This window comes from Cryptomeria japonica, chromosome 11 (genome assembly GCF_030272615.1).
Source record: "Cryptomeria japonica chromosome 11, Sugi_1.0, whole genome shotgun sequence".
Taxonomy (NCBI): domain Eukaryota; kingdom Viridiplantae; phylum Streptophyta; class Pinopsida; order Cupressales; family Cupressaceae; genus Cryptomeria; species Cryptomeria japonica.
Genome location: NC_081415.1, coordinates 113,368,169 through 113,377,244, shown reverse-complemented (window position 1 = coordinate 113,377,244; position 9,076 = coordinate 113,368,169). Strand labels below are relative to the sequence as shown.

The 9,076-nt window shown below is 35.5% G+C and overlaps 1 non-coding gene across 1 annotated transcript; it reads left to right on the top strand.

The window, feature by feature from the left end:
• The first annotated feature begins 2,752 nt into the window (after positions 1-2,752).
• TRNAA-AGC (transfer RNA alanine (anticodon AGC)) lies at positions 2,753-2,824 on the top strand. The gene has a single exon. It is a non-coding gene; the product is annotated as a tRNA-Ala (tRNA).
• The last annotated feature ends 6,252 nt before the right edge of the window (positions 2,825-9,076 follow it).

Here is a 9,076-nt window from a genome sequence, read left to right as displayed (position 1 = left end):
TGTCCCAACACTATTTTGATCATCATACAATGAATGTTTAGCTATGAAAATACTCTTTCCACAAGGAATAGAGTTTGATCTTGTCAAACACCAAAGATCTCTAGGAGGTTTGGTTCTAGTTGTGTAGGTTAATGGAAGTAGCCCAAAGGGTAGCTAAGTAGAAAATTAAACCATGTCTTTATTATAGATCCTCATTATCTATCATTTCCTCACCATAACAATTATTAGAGATGAAATGACAAAAAAAAGTTGTTGAACTGAATGTTGAGGAGTAGGTCCAAACTGAGGAACAAAGGTATAGCTTTTGCATTTCACAATAAATCTCAAAATAGGGCTATGCCAAGACTCATGGTATGTAGGAACCTAATGCCCTAGTACATAAGCATTAATTGTATGAAAAGGGCCAACAAACACACCTATTGTCACACTAGGTCCAACTACAATTAATGTGAGTTGTCCCATCATGAGGAAAGGTTGTTCTAGGAGAATGGATTGCTTCAAACAACAACAAAAAACTAATAATAACCCATATGCATGAAGACACTATGAGCAAGATTGGGAAGGCCATTTTTTTAAGAATCCTTTTATGCAATTGTTTTTGATAAAGATAAATAGGTTTTACAGGGACCTGAAACCCAAAGTATTACAGACTAAGGCCAACAACCAACCAGACCAAAAAACTAAGCATAATAGGGGATGAGCCCCACATAGATCAACAACAAAAAACAAAAAAAAAATGAACTAAAAAACAACACCACACACTCAACTAAGAGAGTGCATCAAATCAATGTTTTTATGAATAATACTCCTATTAATATTCTCCAACTCCTCCACGATGAATCTGGAGGTTCCCTAGTCCAGTCTCTCACTCCTAGTTCTAGTACATGGACCCAAACTAATCTTCCCAACAACAACACTCTATCCACCCTCTGAAGAAATATTTTTCTACTTTTCACCCATGGGAGGGTCACTGGTGATGGTCCTGGTTCTATAATCAGTCATCATGGAATTAATCTTTTCCAAGCCATCAGCGCTATTGTTCATCACCTGCGTACTGATTTCCACCAAATTGTTCAGGTTTTCCTTGATCCCACTCACATCCTCTTCCAACATCTCAATTATATGCTCTTGGTTAACTTTCATGGTTTCCACATCCTGCGAATTTTTTTGGCTCATACTCATGATCATCACAGACTTGTTGGGCCTAGGGGATTCCATGAAGGTGCCAACAATACCTTTAATCCCATCTTTTTCCTTCTCCACCCACTTCCAAAATTTTCTCCTGACTTCTAGTATCCTCCAATAGAAAATTCCCCATCACCCTCTCCTCCTTTATCTGTGTGCATATAGTTTAAGTAAGACTACCTAACCCTCGACTTTAGTTATGGGCTGATTTCTATTATGAGACCATAGGTAACTCTATTGGGTGATTTTTGAAATTGACATATCCAAATTGCTCCTTTGGAATGTGGTTTTGATTGCCATGGACAAGCCTTGGATACAACTCTTGGATTATGAGGGCCTTCCCTTTTGTTGTCATGATTGATTTTCTACTTTGAATCTGTACTTGAATTTGTCTTGGGCCTATTTTTATTGTCAATGACTTTACTAGCATAACATGGGCTTTAATGACACTTTAATATATTTTAATACTAAGTTTAATCACGTCTCAAATAGCATTCCTAAATATTGAAATGTAATAAGTCAATGTGCTTGGTTTTATGTTGTAATACATATGCTGCAAAAAAATGATATGAATTGAGCGATACAAATTCTTAGTCTTTGAGAGAAGCATTCAAGATTGTTATACATATTAATAGTAATAGGATTTGCATCTACAAAAGTGAATAAATGATATGATGTGAGGATACTATAAGATCCTAACGATAAATGATATTAGAATAAGGAATCATAATCTAAAGATAAGTTGAATAAAATGATGAATAATTTACTAAATTTCAGCAATATAGTTGTTGAGAATTAGAAGGGTCTACCTCTTCATAAGAAAAAATATTCTAAGTAGAAAAGGATGCCTAAGTTATTATGTAAGACTTATAATACAACTTGGAATAATGGGAAACTAGTGCATAATGACCAAAAAATTTCATCTTGTAAGGAGACTCAATACCCCCTCAAAAATAAAATGGTAACTTGATTGATGATACTCCACAATGTTTAATTTTTCAACCGCCTCACACTACTACATAATTTATGGTTGCCTAATCATTTGAAGTTTCAAGTATCTCATGTGATGACTAAAATGATTCTTATTCTAATGAGAATGATGATGTAAATATCTTATCTAGTAAGCTAATTCTTACAAATAATGAGTATTCTTTTTCAGAAGAGAATAGTGTAAATTAGATTTCAAAGATAGAAGACTCAACAAAATGAGAAGTTTTTCCAGCAAAGTTTCTTTGATGATGAGGAAAATAATCAAATTTTCTATATGCAGTTTTGAATATTTTAGTTTAGATCTAATATTTAGAAGACCATAAGATGAAATATAAGCATTGATAGAAGTTGTTGGTGTTGGAAATAAGCCGCACCCGGACCGACGATGGATTGGTCCAAGAGGTGCCAGTAGCATATGGAAGGTTCTAGGTTTGAGTCCTAGTTGGTACATGTCTCAACATGGTATCAGAGCCAGGTCCGGGCTACAAGCCCTAAGCACACAAGAGGTATGGCTTAAGGATGGGTGTTGGGGTTGGAAATAAGCCACACCCAAACTGATGATGGACTGGTCCAAGAGGGACCAGTAGCTCAGTGGTAGAGCACTCCACTAGCATATGGAAGGTCCTAGGCTCAAGTCCTAGCTGGTCCATGTCTCAACAAAGCCTACCAATGTATAGGTTAGCAATAACTACATATTTATGAGTAATACATAGAATGACCAGTAGGGAAGACTTGCTAGTGTATTTATTAAGATAACTGGTAATTATATTAAAGACATAATTACTAATGTAAATGAAACTAATTAAACTTCAAAGAATCAAAATTCACAATTATAGAGTATCAGGTTGAAGGAAAAAATTTCTAATGGATAAGGACATTTCTACAAATTCTTCTAATGCAAAAATGAAATCTTCATAAGAAAATAACAAGAATATTTCTCCGGGTACAATTCATTCCCTCTATTCACTTTAATTAACTTATTAATTACTCCAATCTACCTATACCCTAAAAAAAGACATAACTATTGGAAATTAAAACTCATCTGGTAAGGTCTAATGGCATTTTGGGTTGTCATTGATGGCAACTCATCTCTAGGTGTAGATATTCTCTAACGAGATATATTGATTTATCATTTTTATTTAATTGGGTCAACTGATATCCATCACACTTAATTGGTATTCACTTCACTTCACAACTGGTTAAGTTCTAATCCTCGTAATATGTATCTGGTACCCGGTTAAGGATAGGACCCAACTAAGAGATCTTGTGGCCTTGATAATTTCTTTCAAGGAATTTTTGTTAATGTGTGAGGGCTGACATGATCATCAAGATTATGTATGAAATACCTTGTGATCCTACAACCAACATGATTATATTCTTCATTGAAGCCAACAAGGTGAAAAGTTAGAAGGCTATTTAATGAGATCCTTTCAACGATGGATATAAGAACATATAGGATGCAATTTTAGTTGTGAATCTTTTAGAAATCAAGGGTATGATTTTTGGTGAATGAAAGGAAGCTTTTGTGTCCAATTTCACATGCACGATCTAAACTTGTAGAAAAACAAGGCAAAATAGAGTATCAGCAAACTGGTACATATTGAGGGTTACCAGAGCTTAAAGTGGAACTTATCTAGCATGGTTAAATGCATCTTATGAGTTTATTTTTACTTGTAATCACTTTGTAATACTATGTAAGTAAGTGCGACTTCTATTTAAGTACTGAGCTCTAGGTTGTTGGCTTGATTGGATGTGCAATTCCCTCAATATAATATTTGTATACCTTGATCAAGTATATAGATATTATGGCTATCATTCCCACCATGGTTTTTTCCTTTGCAGGGTTTTCCACGTTTAAATATTGGTGTTATGGTGTTGCTTCTTTCTATGTTATTTGGTTTATGCACTTTAACTTTATTTACTATTAATCAGTTGAAAAGAAATAAGTTCAAAATTAATAGAACTGGTAGAACATTGATTCAACCCCCCCTCTCAGTGTTCTTAGATTCCAACAATTGGTATTAGAGCTATTTCCTTGGAAGAAGTTCAACTACCTGAGGAAAATCCAAAATTTAGAATCAATGGAAACCAGACTCCAGCAACAACTTCAACTTCCTCTTGAGGATCTTTATATTGAGCAGATGGAAAATAGTAAACTGGAGAATGAATTAATGTAAGCTAGGGTACACATCATTTCGTTGCAAGGAAAGATTTTAGTTCTTCAAGCTAAGAGGAAGAAACTCTATGATCAATTGCAAAATTAGAACAATGATAAGGAAGATGCTATGAAGGATCAATATCAGAAACTCACTCAAGAGAACACTATCTTGAAGAATGAGATGCAAGCCCTAACCATGAGAATATGCAAGGAGATTGAAGACAAAAAGAAGAATGAAAAAAACCTAGGTGAAGCATTGAAGGACAGATCTGATGAATGCAACACAGTGACACATGAGAATGACATGCTAAAAGTTGAGTTGATCCAGTCCTGAAATAATGAATAGAAACTTGAGAGGCATATTATAACCATGAGAGATGACTTAGTCACTGTAAATGAGTACAAGGACAAATTCAAAGATAGTTCTGCCAAACTTGATGAACTACTCAAGAATCGAAGAAATGGTGATGACAAGAGAGATCCTGGTTATGAAGAAGAAGAAATATCCAACACTACAAAACAAGACCAATCATTATGTTAGAAGTAGAATCATGCGAACAACTAGAACTAGAAATCACTGGTAAGATAACCTAATGCTCACAAATTCAATGGTACATGCTTTGTTTGTAATAAATATGGTCATATAGCAAGTCAGTGCACAAATACAAATAATCAAAACAATGCACCATTCATCAGTCTTCGAAATGTAAGATGTCATGCATGTAGCAGATTTGGACATATGGCTAACCAATGTAGATCAAAAGACAATCAAGGAAATCAAGGGTTTACCAAAGAAATTCAGAAAAACAATATTGTTTGTTATGCATGCAACAAGATTGGACATTGTAGACACCTAAAATTGTCATGTCTAATTAAATAAATATCTTTATTTATTTAATTACTTCAGCCTAATTCTTCTATTAATTAAATAAATCTTTATTTATTTAATTAATTCATTTATCCTCTTCTAGCCTTATTTCTCATTTAAATAAATACATTTATTTATTTTAATTACCCTTTTCCTAAATTAAATAAATATCTTATTTACTTAATTGATCCCACTTCCTCTATTAATTAAATAAATCTTTATTTATTTAATTAATTCATTAGCCTTTTCTACTCATGACACATGTCATTCGTCTCTTAATTCATACACTACCTACCCTCTTATTATTTTATTATTTTCTTTACCTACCCTGTAATCATAGCCGACCTCTTTTACACCTCTCAATCTTATCCCTCCATTTCTTATAGTGTCTTCTATATAAGGAGATGTTTCGTTAATTATCAACCCTAATCAATATAATCAATCTATGCATTTGACTACCTCACTATGCATTCAGCCCCGACTATGCTTTCGAACTTGCATATGCAATCAAGCCTACTCGCAACCACATTTCCATTCTTTGTTGAGCTCTTGGGCACATATAAAATCTGAGAGAAAATATATCAAGCAAGATCAATGGAGATAGGAAGAATGGAGATCCAAACCCTATTGGACATGTGATGGTATAATCTTTATGATTTCATTTGATTTGCATTGTCTTAGGTAATCTTCATATGTTATGGTGGATCTTTGTTGTTGTTAGGCTAGGGTTTTGTGGTTGAATCTATTTATCCTTTCAACATTGTTTTATCCATTTTCACCATATACATTTTGGCACACCTGATGGGACTCTTGTCCCTTTTGCATTTAACATCTTTGTTGCAAATTTCATGTTTTGAAGTTGTAGATCTGACATTTTTCGATAGCATTTTGATATTTCTACGTCTGCGTACTTTTGGATCGCATTTTTGGCTTTCTATCACATCTATGCACTTTTGGATATCGTTTGTGACTTTCTGTCATGTCTGTGACATCGGAAACCATGTCTACATCTGCGACACTATTTTATCTTTTTTCTTTTTTTTTGCAGATTCCAAAAAATCACATCTGTGATCTCCAGTCGCGTCTGTGGGGTTTTTAGGTGCATCTGCATCTAGAAGCCGCGTTTGTGTTACAGATTCATGTCTGTGTCTCACAGAAGCATGTCTATGTCTCAAAGCCGCATCTGTGTATTATACCTGCATTTGTGCACACTAATTTTGTTTTAGGGTTTTTTCATTGATTCAGTTTTAATCATTTGGTTTTTCAGATTTGGTTTATTTTGAGCTAACATCTTCAGATCTAGCTAACAAAATTGGTGCAGCTTGTCTTGAAAGCAAAATCATTTTGTTGAAGGCCCCTATTTTCACAGTCTTTTGGATCTAAAATTTACCTAACTTGTGTGCTTGCAGGGGTGATCATTTGAAACAATCCAAACTACTAATAGATCTTTGTTGTAGGTCCTTGGCAAGGGTTTTTGTTATTTATTGTGTGCTTTGTTTTCATAGACTAGCAAACACTTCAATTGGTGCACTAAAATTGAATCATTGTCTTTTGTGTCTTGAGCAATAGGCTCTTTTTGTTTAATCTTTAGAGGGACTGTCTTCCCATGTGGTCATTAGGACTACTAGTGAGAAGAGAATGACCCAAGTGGTAGTGAGGAAAACCCACCTCTTCCGAACCACTATAAACAACTGTATTCATGGTGAAAACTATGGATAGCGTGTGCTGATTAGTTCATACCAACACTATGTCTCCCCATAAATCCATTTGATCAAATTTATTTGATCAGTTGTAGGGCATAACCCCTATGGGCTAGGAGCCATTTATAGAGCTGAAAGTGCCCCATGTATGGCCACACGAGCGAATTCCCTTACTAGCACCTTTTTGTTTTAAAAGCCAAAATCATTCTAGTTGTTGGGGCAGGAGGTCGGACCTCTAGTAGCGGCCCACACATATACGGTTCTTAGTAGAGATACAAAGTTCGCCAGGAGGAGTTTTCATGGGGACTAATGCTTGGCTAACCCAAGAAGTGAGTGCCGAGGGTGGAGCCAGTGAGGTCAAGCATCTAAGTATCCACTCTGAATAGCGTAGCCTCGGGGGTAAAACCCCATGTGGGATCAAGAACTATTGTCTTGGCCAGCCATAAGAATTGTGCTTGACTTATTTTGAGCAATCAAACATTCAGGACCAAACAGCAAAATATTGTGTCTTTTGTGTCTTCAAGTGTATGCAAAACAATTTTACATCAAACAACACACTTTCTTTGAGTCATTTTTTGGAGTCTAGACACTTGCAAACATTGAGTCCTCATCAACATTGTGTCCTCTTGTCACAAAAAATAGTCAAATAGTCAGATTTGGTCACAACAAAACAACTTCATAGATTGGAAAAAATTGCACAAATTTTGCAGAAACACATCTGTGTCTGACATAATAGCGTCTGTGTCGTATAACTGCATCTGTGAAGGGTACAAATGCATCTGTGTTCTTAGAATCAACATTGCATTTACCAAATCTCAGAAACGCATCTGTATTTAACAAAACCACGTCTGTGTCAGGAAATCACGTCTGTGCAGTATATAGGCAAGTCTATGTTCAAAATTGAAAAACTTTTACAGTCTAGCAAACAAACATAGTCAGTTTCGAAATTCTTGAGCTTCCTAGGTTATTTCTCCAGGTTTTTATCTAGCATTCAACTTTTCTTTGGGTCTCACACAGTCCATCATTGCTTTACACCTTACATTACAGTCACATTTCTCTAAACTTGAGTCAAAAGGTCACTTGCTTGTCCTCATCATACTTTGTCAACACATTACATACAACAACATTTTGCTAAGTGGTCCCTCATCAAGGTCTATCACCTTTGGGTCTCATTTGGTCTTACTTAGAGTCAAGGTCAGCTTACCTCATCAAGAGAAACTATCCTCTCTTTGGAAGTCACACCTACTCTACTACATACATACTTGGTCTTACACTTTGGACATTGCAAGTACACCTCAGATTCATTTACATTCCATCCAACTCTTGGTCTTTCATATCTTTCCATTTTCATCTAGTCTCACACATCTTGGCCAATACCTAGTTCATGGTTGAAACCTGTTCCCAAAAATCTAGGAGAGAAACTAAAGAGGCTCAAGAGTCCGCAAACATGAGTTCTTATGAGTATGACAATGATATATTTTTCAATTCTGATCATACTACATTACCTGACATGGATGCTTATAGAAACATTCCAAATATTGAGAACATGGACACTATAAACAACAATGATACACACAATGACAATATGGACAACTTTTTTGTACATTCAGCAGAAGTGGAAGACACCATTATGAATCCTCATTTTAATTGATTGGTTGAGGAAATAATGAGGAGAGATAGACTATATTTTCTACAAGTGATGGCACAAAGTGGAGCCAAGATCCCTCATGATTTTGACATGTCTCAAATAATGGAAAATAGACCTTTGCAACAAACTCACTCCAACATGGATCAAAGGAGGCCTAATAGTGGAGGCAATAAAGGACCACATATGGTGCCTAAATCACCATCATCTTTGTTTCAAAAACCAGAGGTCCCATACACACATGGTCAAGCATATCAGACTCACCTTCGCAGACCATTATGGAGGTCTTATGCAGAAAAGTATACTCAATCACATACTAATGCTAAGGATCAACCACCAAAGCAATTGGATATTCAAAGGCATACTCAAAATTTGGACACAAGGAAAGCCCGCGTCAAATTTGGGGGCAACACATTAGAACATGACATGCCTGTAGAGTATGGTATACATGGACAAAACAGATATTCCATTCGTCACCATGACTCTCTACCAAGTGGTCCATATACGCAGCATCATTATAGACCTCCTCC